This window comes from Ammospiza caudacuta, chromosome 21, assembly GCF_027887145.1.
Source record: "Ammospiza caudacuta isolate bAmmCau1 chromosome 21, bAmmCau1.pri, whole genome shotgun sequence".
In the NCBI taxonomy this organism is placed as follows: domain Eukaryota; kingdom Metazoa; phylum Chordata; class Aves; order Passeriformes; family Passerellidae; genus Ammospiza; species Ammospiza caudacuta.
In genome coordinates, this window is record NC_080613.1 from 8,793,836 (window position 1) to 8,809,395 (window position 15,560).

The 15,560-nt window shown below is 48.5% G+C and overlaps 1 long non-coding RNA gene across 1 annotated transcript; it reads left to right on the top strand.

Annotated features, from left to right (window-relative positions):
• The first annotated feature begins 10,595 nt into the window (after nucleotides 1–10,595).
• LOC131566944 (uncharacterized) lies at nucleotides 10,596–14,641 on the top strand. The gene is made up of 3 exons (XR_009275606.1): nucleotides 10,596–10,732; nucleotides 10,994–11,095; nucleotides 13,570–14,641. It is a non-coding gene; the product is annotated as an uncharacterized LOC131566944 (long non-coding RNA).
• Nucleotides 14,642–15,560: the final 919 nt, after the last annotated feature.

The following is a 15,560-nucleotide window of genomic DNA, read 5'->3' on the forward strand; positions in this document are numbered from 1 at the left end:
TCCCTGCCCCAGAAAGGGGCTTTGGGGTGGGTTTGGATCCAATAGCACCTCCTGGGTCACCCCCTATTCCCCTGCCAGGTTTCAGAGGTCAGGGCTGTGAAAGTGGCTCTGATCCCTGCAGGACTGTCCAGAGCTGCACTGGTTTTACTCCTTCTGGACAAATTATTTGAGCTTCCCAAGGAGCAGCCTCTCCCTGATCCTTCTTTGAACTGGCATCTCCCAGCCTGGCACAATCAGCTTTAGGGAAGGGGCTGCACTGAGAATTCTGGTTAAAAATAGTTAACAATAAATCATTAATAGTTAATAATAAATCAGTAGAAGTTAATAATTAATCAGTAGTAATCAATAATAAATCATAATAAAGCTAATAGTTTAAAATAGTTTAAAAGAGGGGATCATTGCCTTCAATGCTTTGTGGGGAGATACAGAGCCCTAAAACAGGAGAAGGGTTTGAGAAGGGCTGGCTCCCAGTCAAGGGGAAGCCTGGGATAAAGCCCAGCTCATCCCAACCTGCCCAGGACTGAGTTCCCCAGTAGCAGATTTTGCCACAGTAATTTGTAACACAGAAATCCTCCCCTCTCCTCTTTCCATCCTCTCCAGGAGCTGCAGTGCCAATGGATGTGGCACCACAGAGCTGCTGGGATGGATTAGGGACAGAGCTTTTGCCACCAGAAATATGGATGAATGCTAATTTATAAATGCCCCTTTAATTCACAGCCTATCAGAGGAAATTAATTCCAAACCATTCTCCAGGAAAATAACAGCTCTGGCAAATTTCATCATGACATTTAATCTCCCTCATACTTTGTCATTTTTTACCCTGTTTAAAATAGGGTAAAAAATATTTAAAAATATTCATAATATTTTAAAAATATTGAACAATATATATTGTTTAAAATATTTAACAATATAAAAATATAAAAATATTTAACAATAAAGTATAAAAATATTTAACAATGTAAAGTATTGTTATATTTAAAATATATAACAACATACAATATTTAAAATAAAATATTTAACAATATATAAAATAAAAATATTTTGAAAAATATTTAACAATAAAAGATTTAACAATAAAATATTTAACAATAAAAGATTTAACAATAAAATATTTAAAAATAAATCAGTAGTAGTGCTCTGGATTCTGTGCTCTCCCCCTGCCTGTGCTGAGGCTGATGAAATCAGTTTACCTCAGAGGGGTGGCTCAGGCCTCTGGTTGGGGTTTTCCAAGCTCCACAACCCACAGCACAGAGGGTTGTGAAGTCCCACGGCCAATCTGCCGGGTGGTTCTCAAACCCCACGCTGAGATTTCAGCATCGCAGAAGTTTTGGCTGCCTGGGCTCTTTGCAAAGACATCAATTTTACCCTCTAATAGGCACAGCAAACTTGATTTCAGGCCCACTTACAATGCTGTGAATCCAGGCTAACCATATTAAACTCAGGGCAGCTGATGCCAGAGACTTAAAAACCAGCACAAATAAAAGTCACCTCAGGTGTGTGCAGCCAACAGCCTGGCCCGAGGCCACCCTGGGCTGCTTTACAAAGCAGCCCAGAGAAATTTATCTATAAATGTTCCATTAATATTAACAGCTAAATCCCTGGCCTGCCTTAAAACCCTCAGCCCCACCTAAGTTAGCAGCAAGAGTTCTGATTTAATTTGCTCCCAAGGCTGCCAGAGCACAGCAGCAGTGGCTGCACGCTGATGTAGCTCCTCTGGACTTAATCACATTTATTTCTGTCTCTAACAGGGGTATAAACACTGCCCTGGCTGAGGAACAACCTCCTGCTCCATCCCTTTTCAAGGCACAGGAGAAAATCTGAATGGAAACCACCAAGTGCTACAACTTCTCCAAATTTTCACCTAAAGTTCACCTAGAGAAAAATTCCCCAGCAGTAGGAAAACAAGTGGGTTATTTTCTCCTTCAAGAAATTATTTTTGAGGCTTTCTAGAAATCTCCCACTACGAGGAAGAACTTTAAAACACACCCTGGAGCTGATGCATCGGTCCTTGAGCTATGCCCAAAACAAGGGGTACATCAGGAAATATTAATTTTTTAATAGTAAGGAAAGACCTTTTTTACTGAAATAAAGGCAGCAGCAGCCAAGCACAGCCCTGGTCCATCCTGCCCCTAATAAATCCTTTGGCACAGATTTCCCTGTGGCTCCAGACAAGCTGAGCTCAGCAAGGCACGGCTCAAACCTTAAAATGTCCCTGATGAACCACGTCCCAAACCAATCCCAAAGTAATGGTTTCACTGAGGTGAGGAGGAGGAATTAAACACAATTTAATGTAATTAATAACCATTTAATAGCTATTACCATTTCATGTAATTAATAACTATTTAAACAGAACAGCCTGAGCCAGAGGGAACTTCTTGCCAGCTGCTTCTCTGTCCCACATCCCAGTAAACCCAGCCTGGGCACTGGTTTGTACTGGTGTGATTGCACTGGTGCCCACACCGAGTGAAAAACACAAGCACAGCTTTTACAAACAAGGCAAATTTGGGCTTTTGAATTGTTTCAGATCCTGTGAACAGTCAGTTTTTGTTTCTGTTCATTACGTGAACAGCCTGAAACCTGAAACCAGAAAGAAATCAGAGAGAAGCAGAAGAGTGGGCAGCTTGTAAGAGAAAAGAAAGGCTCAGCAGCAAAACCTCCCCATTCAGAAAAATAGAAAGTGTTAGGAAGAACCAGCAGAGTGGCAAAAGAAGACTTTCAGAAAATCAGAATGAGAAATACAACACCTAGAAATGAGGATATCAGCATAAATACCATCCAGGAGAGGCACGGGGATTTAGTGATAAATGTTAAGATGTAAATGAGATAAATAAATGTAAATAAAAGGGTTAAGAGAGATGCCATAAAAAGGGGTTCTGAACTAAGAGAAGAAAAGCAAACAAGGGAAAGTCACAGTATTAAACACCCTTCTTGTTTCAGTTTTCTGAGAGAAAACCCATGCTTCATTCTCCCCATGTGCCCAGCAACGAGGCAGGAATAAACTAAAAATAAAGGCTCTCTGTAATACAGTTCTTTATTTATTTATCTATTTATTTTAAAAGCATCAAATACTCTGGTATTGAATACTCTGGTATTTAAAGGGTAAAAGGCTCCAAGAGCTACCAGGCACCCCAAAACCTCCCTGCAGATAGTGGAAGGGGGCCAGAGGAAGTGCAGTGATGAGCTGGTCACCCTGAGGGAAGTGGAGAAGGAATGGTCAGGAACATCCAAAGAACACTCTGTGCATGAGCCCTCAGATGGTGCAATGGCAGGGGACACCCAAATGACCTAAATTACATTTATTCTTTAGTCAAGACTAAACTGTGCCACATCTGGCTGTGGGGATAAGAAGGAAGATGAAATATCTCAATTTACAAGGGTTTTGGGCACTGTTTTCCACATAGGTCTAAGTTTTTGGGTTTTCCATGTAAGGCCTGGTTTGCCTGTGTTTCTATGGCACCCCAAAACCTCCTTGCAGACAGTGGAAGGGAGCCAGAGGAAGGGCAATGACCAGTTGGTCACCCTGAGGGAAGTGGAGCAGGGATGTCAAGAACATCTAAAGAACACTCTGTGCATGAGCCCTCAGATGATGCAACAGCAAGGGAACCCAAATGACCTTACTCAAGAATAAACTGTGCCACATCAAATTCTTTCTGACACCCATCTGGCTGTGGCTATAAGATGAAAGATGAAATATCTCAATTTACAAGGTTTGGGGCACTGTTTTCCACATAGGTCTGAGGTTTTGGGTTTTCCTTGCCAGGCCTGGTTTGCCTGGGTTTTTATGGCCCAAAACCTCCTTGCAGACAGTGGAAGGGGGCCAGAGGAAGGGCAGTGATGAGCTGGTCACCCTGAGGGAAGTGGAGCAGGGATGGTCAGGAACATCCAAAGAACACTCTGTGCATGAGCCCTCAGATGGTGCAATGGCAAGGGGGCACCCAAATGACCTAAATTACATTTAGTCTTTAGTCAAGACTAAACTGTGCCATATAAAATCCCTTCTGACGCCCATCTGGCTGTTGGGACAAGAAGGAAGGTGAAATATCCCAGTTTATCAGGATTTTGGGAACTGTTTTCCATGTACACCTGGGTTTTCTATGTAAGGCCTGGTTTGCCTGGGTTTTTATGGCCCAAAACCTCCTTGCAGACAGTGCAAGGGGGTCCAGAGGAAGGGCAGTGATGAGCTGGTCACCCTGAGGGAAGTGGAGCAGGGATGGTCAGGAACATCCAAAGAACACTCTGTGCATGACCCCTCAGATGGTGCAATGGCAAGGGAAGCCAAAATTACCTACATGACATTTATTCTTTAGTCAAGACTAAACTGCGCCACATCAAAATCTTTCTGACACCTATCTGGCTGTGGGTATAAGAAGGAAGGTAAAATATCCCAATTTATCAGGGTTTTGGGCACTGTTTTCCATGTACACCTGGGTTTTCCATGTAAGACCTGGTTTGCCTGGGTTTTTATGGCCACCCTACATGGCACAGGCTGCTGAAGGGCACACACACAAGTCCTTGAAGCTCTGAGCCATTTGTTCCCTCATTTCTGGGAGGAGAGGAGGTCCCTCCAGAGGAGCTGCATGGAATTTTTATCTGGTGTTATGCAGGCAAATTATCCCAAAACACTCTTTCTTCCAAGGCTGCCAGTAGTGGCTGGAGATGCCCTGCCAAGGATGGCAGCAGCAAGGAGGCCAGGCAGGGAGATGGCTCACAAGCCAATGGAATGATTGGTTCACACAACGTTGGAATGATTGGTTCACACAAGATTGGAGTGATTGGCTCCCACACCATTGGAGTAATTGGCTCACACACCAATGGAATAATGGTTCACACACTGTTGGAATGGTTGGCTCACACAACGTTGGAGTGATTGGCTCACACAACATTGAATTGGCTCACACACCATTGGAATGATTGGTTCACACAACGTTGGAGTGATTGGCTCACACACCACTGGATTGGTTCACACATCATTGGAATGATTGGCTCCCACACCAATGGAGTGATTGGCTCACACAACGTTGGAGTGATTTGCTCCCACATCAATGGAATGATTGGCTCAAACACCAATGGAGTGATTGGCTCACACAACGTTGAATTAGTTCATACAACGTTGGAATGATTGGCTCAAACACCAATGGAGTGATTCGCCCACACAATGTTGGAGTGACTGGCTCCCACACCAATGGAATGATTGGCAAACAGCAGGGATGGAATACACCCTGAGGTAGCTCCTGCCTTGGCCCTGGTGCCTGGGCATGTGCCAAACCCAGCTGGCATCACTGCCAACGCCTGCCCGTGCCCCACAGGGCACAAACCACTCTGCTGACGCAGCCCAGGCTCTGCCATGTCTGCTCCTCCTCCTGAAACCTCGCTGGGCTGGGCATTTTCCATGTCGTGGCTGGCTGTTCTGAGCTGTGTGGGTGTCTCTCTTCCCTCCCAGCAAGGATGTCACCGTGCCAAGGGCTGGGGAAGGGAAAGGATTTTGGAGATTTTGCCCTAAAAAGCTCGGAGTCACCTTGATCTCTCCTCAATTTGTGAATATTGGGATGGATTACTCAGAAATATCCTGTTTCCAAGGACTGGAGAGAAAGAGCCAGGCTGGGCCAGTGGCACAAAGAGGCCACCAGGATGACAAGAGCCACAGCCAGCTGAGGAATGTTTGATTCAACAGAAATTCCCCACTGTCCATGCCAAGAACAAAGCATCTGGAGAAGCACAGTGCCAGCTTTGGCTCCCAAAACAATCCTCTTCCATGTCTTGTCATCCACAGCCATGGATTGCTATTGCAAGGGTCTTCTGGGCACTCTGCCCATCATGCCAGGCCTCTGTGGGGACACTGGGCTTTCTTCTGAATGGGATCAGATCCCTAAATGCACTTTCCCTGCTTTATTCCCTTCTAAACAAGCTGGTGTTCCATGAAAGGTGTCACCACAGAGCTAAGCTGGAGTTCTGGGAGAAGGGCAGGTGTAGCAGGGCTGAGGGTAAAATCCACCAGCAAAGTGGGAAAAATTGGTGCATTTCTCTAAAAGAGCTCCGAGAGAGCTGGAGAGGGGCTTTGGACAGGGGTCTGGAGTGATGGAACAAGGGAAAATGGTTTAAAATGACAGTGAGCAGGGCTAGGCTGGATTGTAGAATTAAATTCTCCCCTGTGAGGGTGGGCAGGCCCTGGCACAGGGTGCCCCTGGATCCCTGGCAGTGCCCAAGGCCAGGCTGGACAGGGCTGGGAGCAGCCTGGGAAGTTGGAGGTGACCCAGCCATGGCAGGGGTGGCACTGGGTGGGCTATGAGGTTCCTTCCAACCCAAAACTGAAAGTCTATGATTTAGCTCCACAACTCTCCTTGGAACAGCTGTGGATTAATTCAGGCCTGTGCAGAACCCACAGGTTATGGAGAGGGTCTGAAATGGCATCAGGCTGGTTGGTGGCTGGAGATGGGGTCCCTCAGGACCTTCAGGTGACATTCTGTGCTCATGGGCAGTAGGAATTGGGATGGATGACAGGCTGTTTGCAGTTCATTTTTAGGGATTTTTGCACATCTGGAGTAGAATCAAGAGACTGAGGAGCCTCTTTGTCAGTAAAATTCCGGTTTCACATCAGCACTGGGAGAACTGCTCTGCTTTTTGCAAAATCCTGGAGCTCTGGGTGCTGCTCCACAGAAACCATGGGCTAGAGCAGCCTGACACAAATCACAAAGTGCTGAGCACTTCTGGCTGTAATTTGCTGCTTACAAGGAGACTGAGCTGTTCTGGAAACCCAGCCCAGATTATGGGTTTCAAACGCCAGAAAATCTCTAACTGAGCTCTTAATCCAGTTTATGGGTTCGTCACAAATGGAGCTGAGCCATTCTTGGAAAGAAAACTTGGCCAAAGGAATCTTTCTCCACTGAAAACCACATACAAAGCTCAGGCCAACCAATCTAGATTGGGGAGTAATTAAAACATGCCACAGCCTCTGTCTGTGGGTGAGGGAAGTGGGGACAGCAGGGCAGCTGCCAGGGCTGTGACAGCAACAGGAGGGACACCAAAACCCACCTGGAGGCTGGGCAGTGTCACACACCTGGGGGGCAACCGGAGGTTCTCAATTCCAGCCCTGCCATGGTGCCGCTGCCATTTCCACCCCTGCAGGCTGGGCCCTGGGGCCATCAGGGTGCAGGAAATCATCTCCCTCTGCACAGGCACGGGGTGAGGAACTCAGTTGTCCTGCTTCAGAGCTTCACAGAGTCATTCTCTGTCGCAGACATCTTTTATGGAAAATCCTTTCCTTAGGATTTTTCCTCCTGAGAAGCTGAGAGACCTCAGGAACAAAATGCAAACAATGATTATCTGCTGCTGTGGAATGCAACAGGTGCATCTGGGATTGGTCTCATGTGGTTGTTTGTAATTAATGGCCAACCACAGTCAGCTGGCTCCGACTCTCTGCCTGAGCCACAAACCTTGGTTATTCATTCTTTCTTTTTCTATTCTTAACTAGCCTTCTGATGAAATCCTTTCTTCTATTCTTTTAGTATAGTTTTAATATAATATATATCATAAAATAATAAATCAGCCTTCTGAAACATGGAGTCAGATCCTCGTCTCTTCCCTCAACCTGAGACCCCTGTGAACACTGTCACATTTTATATTTAATAAAAAAAATAAATAAAAGAAGAAAATAAAATTAAATTAAAATAAATAAATATAAAAATAATTAAATTATACAAGCAATACAAATATAAATATATAACTATATAGATTTATCTAAAAATATAATAATAACCATTAAAATAATAAATATTAAATATAAAAGTAATAAATATTAAATATTTTTACAGATTAAATAAATAAATTTTAAAAAGAAGCAGACCTGAACAGGGCTATTCCTTTTTACAGTCTCTTCTAACAGCAGCTCTCTTTCAACAGCTCATTTACTGCCCATGTCAGACTCCACAGTGAAATCTGCTCAGCCATAGATGTAAAAGACTTCCCTTCACACTAATTCTCAACAATCCTTGCTGTTCTCTGGCAGCCAGGCTGGCTTCTCTCTTGATTGCCCACATCAATAAATCATACATTATCTATGCTTGAATTTGGGGAAGATTCTGGTTAATGATGCATGAGATAGAAGAGGACACAGCTGATGAGTTGTGCTGCTCAGTAAAAACTGGTTTGAAGAGGGAAAAACAGCCAAGATGGATTTTTGCCATTAAAAACCCACTTGTCTGGTCTCGTGCATGGATAGGAGCAGATGCACTGATTAAAGTCACGATGGATTTGTGCAGTCTCAATTGGAAGTGGAAGGAGAATCTGGGATGTGTTTGCTGCCAGTAGACGCCAGGAGCACCTGCAGGAGTGCTGGAAAATGGAGAGGAAGATGATCTCCTCACCCAGGAGAGCCCAGCAGTGCCCGGAGGGGCAGCCCGTACTCCCAGGCCTCTCCCCACCCACCTTTTCTCTTTATCTTAGCACCATCTAGAGGGACGTGTCTGCACACCCGAGAGGAGAACACCCACACACGGGGTGTGCAGCCTGGGGAAGCCACACCTCAGAGGAGCAGAGCAGCCCTCCAGACACCTTCACAAGGTTCAGGCATCCTCCTTGTCCTGCTGAGCTCATCTGGAACTGGGACAATGGGTCCTCCAGAGGGATTGGGGTTGAGAGGTTCATGGGGGTGTGTCCCAGACATCTTTTATGAAAAATCCTTTCCTTAGGATTTTTTCTCCTGAGAAGCTAAGAGGCCTCAGGAACAAAATGTAAATAATGATTATCTGCTGCTGTGGAATGCAACAGGTGCATCTGGGATTGGTCTCTTGTGGTTGTTTCTAATTATGGCCAGTCACAGTCCAGCTGTCCAGACTGTCTCAGTCAGTCACAAGCCTTTGTTATCATTCCTTTTCTATTCTTAGCCAGCCTTCTGATGAAATCCTTTATTCTATTCTTTTAGTATAGCTTTAATATAATATATATCATAAAATAACAAATCAGCCTTCTGAAACATGGAGTCAGATCCTCATCTCTTCCCTCATCCTCAGACTCCTGTGAACACCATGACAGGGGTGGTCTGGAGGGTCTTGCTCAGGGTTTGGGGTTTTTTCCTTGATATTTTTAACACCTACAGATCTTGCAGGTTTCAACAGAGGCCACATGTGGAGTGCTGAGTCCACTTGGGTTCCTCAGCAGGGTCAGGGAGCTCCTGGAATGGCACCAGCAGAGGCTGCAGAGATAAGGAAGGGCCTGGAGCATCTCTGTGCCCAGGAAAGGCTGAGGGAGCTGGGGCTGCTCAGCCTGGAGAGGAGCCCCAGTGAGAGGGGCCCTCAGCCCTGAGTGTCCCTGACTTTCCCTGGGTATCCCAGTCTGTCCCTGCCTGTCCCTCTCTGTCCCTGTCTGTCCGTGTGTCCCCCAGTCTGTCCCTGTGTGCAGAGGTCAGAGTAGGGCCAGGCCCTGCTCCAGGCCCAGCGATGGCCCCAGAGCCACAGGCAGGGCCTGACCCAGCAATTCCCCTGCCCAGGAGCCAGAACTGCTGCCCTGGGCAGTGCCCAGCCCTGAGCAGAGCCCAGGGAGGCTCTGGGGTCTCCCTGACTGGGAATATTCCATTCCTGACCTCCAGCCCCATCTCCAGCCAGCCTCACACAGGGGCAGCAGGAATTGGGATGGAAGACATTGGGATGCATGGCAGGCTGTTTGCAGCACATGGATTAATGTGACAGCTCATTTTTTAGAGATTTTTGCACATCTGGTATAGAATCAAGAGGCTGAGGAGTCTCTTTGTCAGTAAAATTCTGGTTTCAGGTCAGCACTGAGAGAAGTGCCCTGGTTTTTGCAAAATCCTGGAGCTCTGGGTGCTGCTCCACAGAAATTATGGGCTCAAGCAGCCTGACACAAACCACAGAGTGCAAGGCCATGGAAAGCAAAGTCCAACCAGCCCAGATCAGTGTGGGCTTGGTGCAGAGATAGGAAGGGAAGCACTTTGCCCTGGCCAGAGGGTGAAGCAAGAGCTTTCAGAATTCACCTGACTGGGATTAAGGAGCACAGAGAAGCACAAATAGCAGCAAGGTCTCGCAAAGGATGCACAAAAGCTGCATTTCTTCAGTAGCTGGCTTTAGTCAGGACTAAATCAGTGCTCTGGAGGTGCAATGGGGTAAAAACCCTGGAAAAACCAAGGACAATCCTCTGCCTACATTTTGTCTGTTAGGGATTGTCATTCCTACCACCCTCATACAATGGGTATCAGAGGGTTTGAAGGTCTGACATGGGGACAGAAGGACAGTGGGAGGTGTCCCTGCCCATGGAAGAGGGGTTGAAACTGGATGATCTTCAACATCCCCTCCAACCCAAACCATCCTGCAATCCTGAAACTGTCCCTTCAGTGTTAAGAGAGCAGCAGCAGAGGAGAGGGAAGGTTCCTTTCCTCACCTGTGCCCCACACAAGCTCAGTGCCCACTGCAGGGACCCTCTCCAGCTCAGTTTGAGATCACAGCACAAGGTTCACCTCCCACACCCCAAACCCAGCTCCTCCAACAGCCACAAAGCAACACCAGCAACCCCTCCAGGGGCAGTGCCAGGCTGAGCCCTCCCCGGGCGTTCCGGGAGCAGCATCCCCGGGGGAGGGAGCCAGGCAGGCAGGCAGGGAGGGAGGGGGAAGGAGGAAGCCGAGCTGTTGAGTCAGTGCTGCAGAGCTGCCTGCGAGAGCAGAGAGAGGCACAGCTGCAAAGGACAGATCTGCTGAGCCACGGGAAAATGGTTTGAGTAATAATCAACGGTAAGGAAACCTCTGCTTTGGGGAGAGAGCTTACAGGGGAAATACTCTGCGTGTTTCATGGTCTGGGCTGGTGCTGGGGGGGTTTGGAGCACAGCCAGGATGGCAGGCACAGAAATAAGTCCTGTTTATCCCAGTTAATCCCGTTTATCCCGGGAAATCCAGTCCCTCCCTCCCTGTGCTGGGGTCCTGGGCTGGCTGGGGAGGCTGCTTTGGGGGGGCTGCTGATTCCCGGTGTCACAAAGGTGTCCCCTGTGCCCCCAGCCTGCGGCTATGTGGCCAGGAGGATGAGGAGCCTGTGCAGCCGGGAGCCACGGGAGCCACCGCCCTGCCCGGCACAGGCAGCGCCACAGAACCAGCACCGGGGTAAGTGTGGGGTATTTGGGGACAGGGACATCCACATGTCCCAAAGCCACCATCGGGGTAAGTGTGGAGTATCTGGGGACATCCACATGCCCCAAAGCCATCACCAGGGTGAGTGCAAGCTCTATGGGGACATCCATGTGTCCCAAAGCCAGCACCGGGGTAAGTGTGGGGTATCTGGGGACATCCACATGTCCCAAAGCCACCAGGGTAAGCATGGGCTCTTTGGGGACAGGGACATCCATGTGCCCCAAGGCCACCACCAAAGTGTGGGGTCTTTGGGAATAGGGACATACACATGTCCCAAAGCCAGCACTGGAGTAAGTGTGGGGACAGGGACATCCATGTGCCCCAAAGCTACCACCAGGGGTAAGTGTGGGCTCTTTGGGACAGGGACATCCGTGTGTCCCAAACCCAGCACCAGAGTAAGTAGGACTCATGGGTTCATCCACATGTCCCAAAGCCAGCACCAGGGTAAGTGTGGGTTTGGGGGACAGGGACATCCTCATATCTCATCCCAGACCTGCAGGGACAGGGGGACAGGGCTCAGCTAGGCTCAGCCAGGGGTGAGGGCACCTCCACACTGCCCATCTGTGCTCCCAGAACCAAGCTGCAGAGGTTTCTCTTCTCCCCTGCTTTATTTCTCCTGTCTGGTTTTGTTGTTAAATGTCATTCCAGCCCCTGGCAGAAGAGCAAACAGCAGCCTTTGGAAAAGGGGACAGACATGCTGTGGGATGGGATTAGGGGCACAAGAGGATGTCACCTGCTCCCCCAGAGCTCTGTGTCCCTGGGACACTTTGTAACCTATAACCCTGCCAAACACCAAAACTCAGCACCATACACCAAGCTGGCAAGGAGAGATCCCTGACCTTGCCTCCCAATCTTCCCTTCCTGGCCCATTTAAAGCAAACATCTGAAGCACAGTGGCTCTGCAGATAAAGCACAGCCCCAGTTTGTCATGGTGGGTACAGCAAGGACCACCCTGGCTCCTCTCCCTGGCCCATTTAAAGCCCACATCTGAAGCACAATGGCTTTGCAGATAGAGAGCCCCAGTTTGGCATGGGTACAGCAAGGACTATCCTGGCTCCTCTCCCTGGCCCATTTAAAGCCCATATCTGAAGCACAGTGGCTCTGCAGATAAAGGAGAGCCCCAGTTTGGCATGGGTACAGCAAGGACTATCCTGGCTCCTCTCCCTGGCCCATTTAAAACAAACATCTGAAGCACAGTGGCTCTGCAGATAAAGGAGAGCCCCAGTTTGACACCAGTTTGACATGGTGGGTACAGCAAGAACCATCCAGTCTTCCCTCCCTGACCCATTTAAAGCAAACATCTGAACCACTGTAGCTTTGCAGATAAAGCACAGCCCCAGCTTGACACAGTGGATACAGCAAGGACCACCCTGGCTCCTCTCCCTGGCCCATTTAAACCCTTCATCTGAACCACAATGGCTCTGCAGATAAAGGAGAGCCCCAGTTTGATATGGTGGGCACAGCAAGAACCATCCTGGCTCCTCTCCCTGAGTCATTTAAAGCAAACATCTGAAGCACAGTGGCTCTGCAGATAAAGCACAGCCCCAGGTTGACATGGTGGGTACAGCAAGGACCATCCAGTCTTCCCTTCCTGGCCCATTTAAAGCAAACATCTGAAGCACAATGGGTCTTCAGATAAAGCACAGCCCTAGTTTGGCACAGTGGATACAGCAAGGACCATCCTGGCTCCTCTCCCTGCCCCAGCCAAGGCATGGAAAGTTCTCCAGCATCACCTGACTGCACTGCCCAGGTGCCAGAGCTCCCTGTGAAAGTGAGCTCAGCTCTGAGCAGCAGGCAGAGGGATCTCAGCACGGCAGGGGTGTGCCCCACCCGTACTGGTTGCACTGGTTTGGCTGAGTCACTGCTGAGCAAACATTCCCAGGCAGCTGCCCCAGGGTCACGCCGTGCCTGTCACCTCCTGCTTCTGCCAGGAGCTTGGAGCTGGCCCTGGACACTCCAGGGAAGGCTCAAGGCTGAGCCATTCCCTTCCCACTGCCCCATGAGCTGTGTGGGAGGGGAGGAAGGGGACTTGTGTGCACAGGGGGTGCTAAAACATGTCCAGAATTTCACCTGCCCCTAAAGGAACAGCTGGGTCCTGATCAGGGAAGGGAAAGGGGATGTGTCCCTTCACTGATGCCTTGATTGAGGGTGTGTGAAGGAGAAGAAGAAGGAAGGAGCAGCTGCCATCCTGCAATGGGAGCCAGGAATTTGCAAAGGTTCCAGGAAGATCAGGGAAGATCAATGATACATCACTTGGATGTATCAGGGAGGGGAATCAAACTTCTCCTTTGAGCAAAGCTGTTCAGCTCCTTTCTGCAGTTAATTGCTGGGTGTTTAATTGCAATCAGGATAGCTGAGGTTTTCAGAGGACCTTACTGTCCCTTCCAGAATCTTTCCTCTTGGCTAATCCCAAATTCTTCTCTTTTCTCCATGTTTGTCATTTGCAGATGTAAAACCAGAGCTACCAGCACCCCCTGAAGCCTCACTCCCCAGCAACACCAAACCCATCCAGTGCAGGTCCTGACAATAAATCCCTCATGGTCCTCCCATGAAGGCCACAAGATTCCTTCCCACTGATTTTTGCTGGATACCCTTCATCCCAGGGATTGGAAAATATCAGCAAATCCCTGCTGGATCTGCTCTCATCACAGAAGCACATTGCTAGAAAATGCCCTGATCAGTGTCTCATGACCAGAATTTTCTGGTTGGCAGGGGAAAAAAAAAGAAGATTTCTAATGTGTAACAGGAGATTCCCAGTGTGTGTCAGAAGATCCCCAATGTGTATCAGGAGATTCCCAATGTGTATCACAAGAACCCCAAGGTGTATCAGAAGATTTCCGAGGTGTATCAGAAGATTCCCAATGTGTGTTAGAAGATTCCCAAGGTGTATCACAAGATACCCAATGTGTATCAGGAGATCCCCAATGTGCATCAGATTTCCAATGTATATCAGAAGGTTCCCAGTGTGTATCAGAAGATTCCCAAGGTGTGTCAGAAGATTCCCAATGTGTGTCAGAAGATTCCCAGTGTGTATCAGAAGATTCCCAGTGTGTATCAGAAGATCCCCAACATGTATCAGGAGATTCCCAATGTGTGTTAGAAGATTCCCAATGTGTATCACAAGATCCCCAATGTGTATCAGAAGATTCCCAGTGTGTATAAGAAGATTCCCAAAGTGTATCAGATGTTCCTGGCACCCGTGGGCCATGGAACCCCAGGGGAAGGGCAGGAGCCATTGCATCCTAGCAGGGAAATCGATTTTTATACAGCGAAACCAAATTATGCTCCCAGTGACGTTGGTACAAATTCAGACAATTTCCAAATCAGCTCCTGGGATGGAATAAGGAGTTTTGGAGCTCAGGTGTGTGGGAATCCCTTTCCCATGCCCAGTGCAGCACCCCCAGAGCAGAGGCTGTCCCCAATCCTGCCCTGTCACAGAGCAATGACAGCAGGGCCCCAAAGCCCACAGCTGTGGGGGGGACCCTGCCTGACCCCTCCTGTGACAGCGGGACCACAGTAAAGGTGGATGAAATCAGCTGCCTGGGAGTGTGGGGGTTTTTATTCTGGAATGAGTTTGGGGTCACTGCAGTGCCTGGGATCCTGCACTGGCAGCACAGGGGGATAAGGGGATCACATGGGGGGGCACTGATAAGGGAATCACATGAGGGGGCACTGATAACGGGATTATCTGTGTTTGGGGGGTCACTGAAAAAAGGATTATGTGTGTTTGGGAGGGGGTCACTGATAAGGGAATCAGGTGGGGAACTCACTGATAACGGGATTATCTGTGTTTGGGGGGTCTCTGATAAGAGGATCCTTTGTTGGGGGTCACTGATCATGCATTGGGGAGGTCACTGATAAGAGGATCCTTTGTTGGGGGTCACTGATAAGGGGATCCTTTATTGAGGGGGTCACTGGTAAGGGACTGATAAAGGGATTCTTTGTGTGGGGTCACTGATAAGGGGATCCTTTGTGTGGGGTCACTTATAAGAGGGTCCTTTGTGGATATCACTGATAAGGGGATCCTTTGTTGGGGAGTCACTGATAAGGGGATCTTTTGGTTGGGGGTGTCACTGATAAGGGGATCTTTTGGTTGGAGGGTCACTGATAAGGGACTGATAAGGGGATCCTTTGTTGGGGGTCACTGATAAGAGGATCCTTTATTGGGGGGGGTCACTGATAAGGGACTGATAAGGGGATCCTTTATTGGAGGTCACTGATAAGGGGATCATGTGGAGACCTCGCTGATAAGGGGATCCTTTGCCTGGAGTCACTGATAAGGGGGGTCCTTTGTGGAGATCACTGATAAGGGGATCATGAGTTAGGGGCTGGCTGCTGAGGGAATGTGCTGGGGCCTGAGGCAGGAGGAGATGGATCTCATGTCACCATTCCTGCTGACAGAAACAACAGGAGAAGGAGCAGAGTCATCCTGTACCAT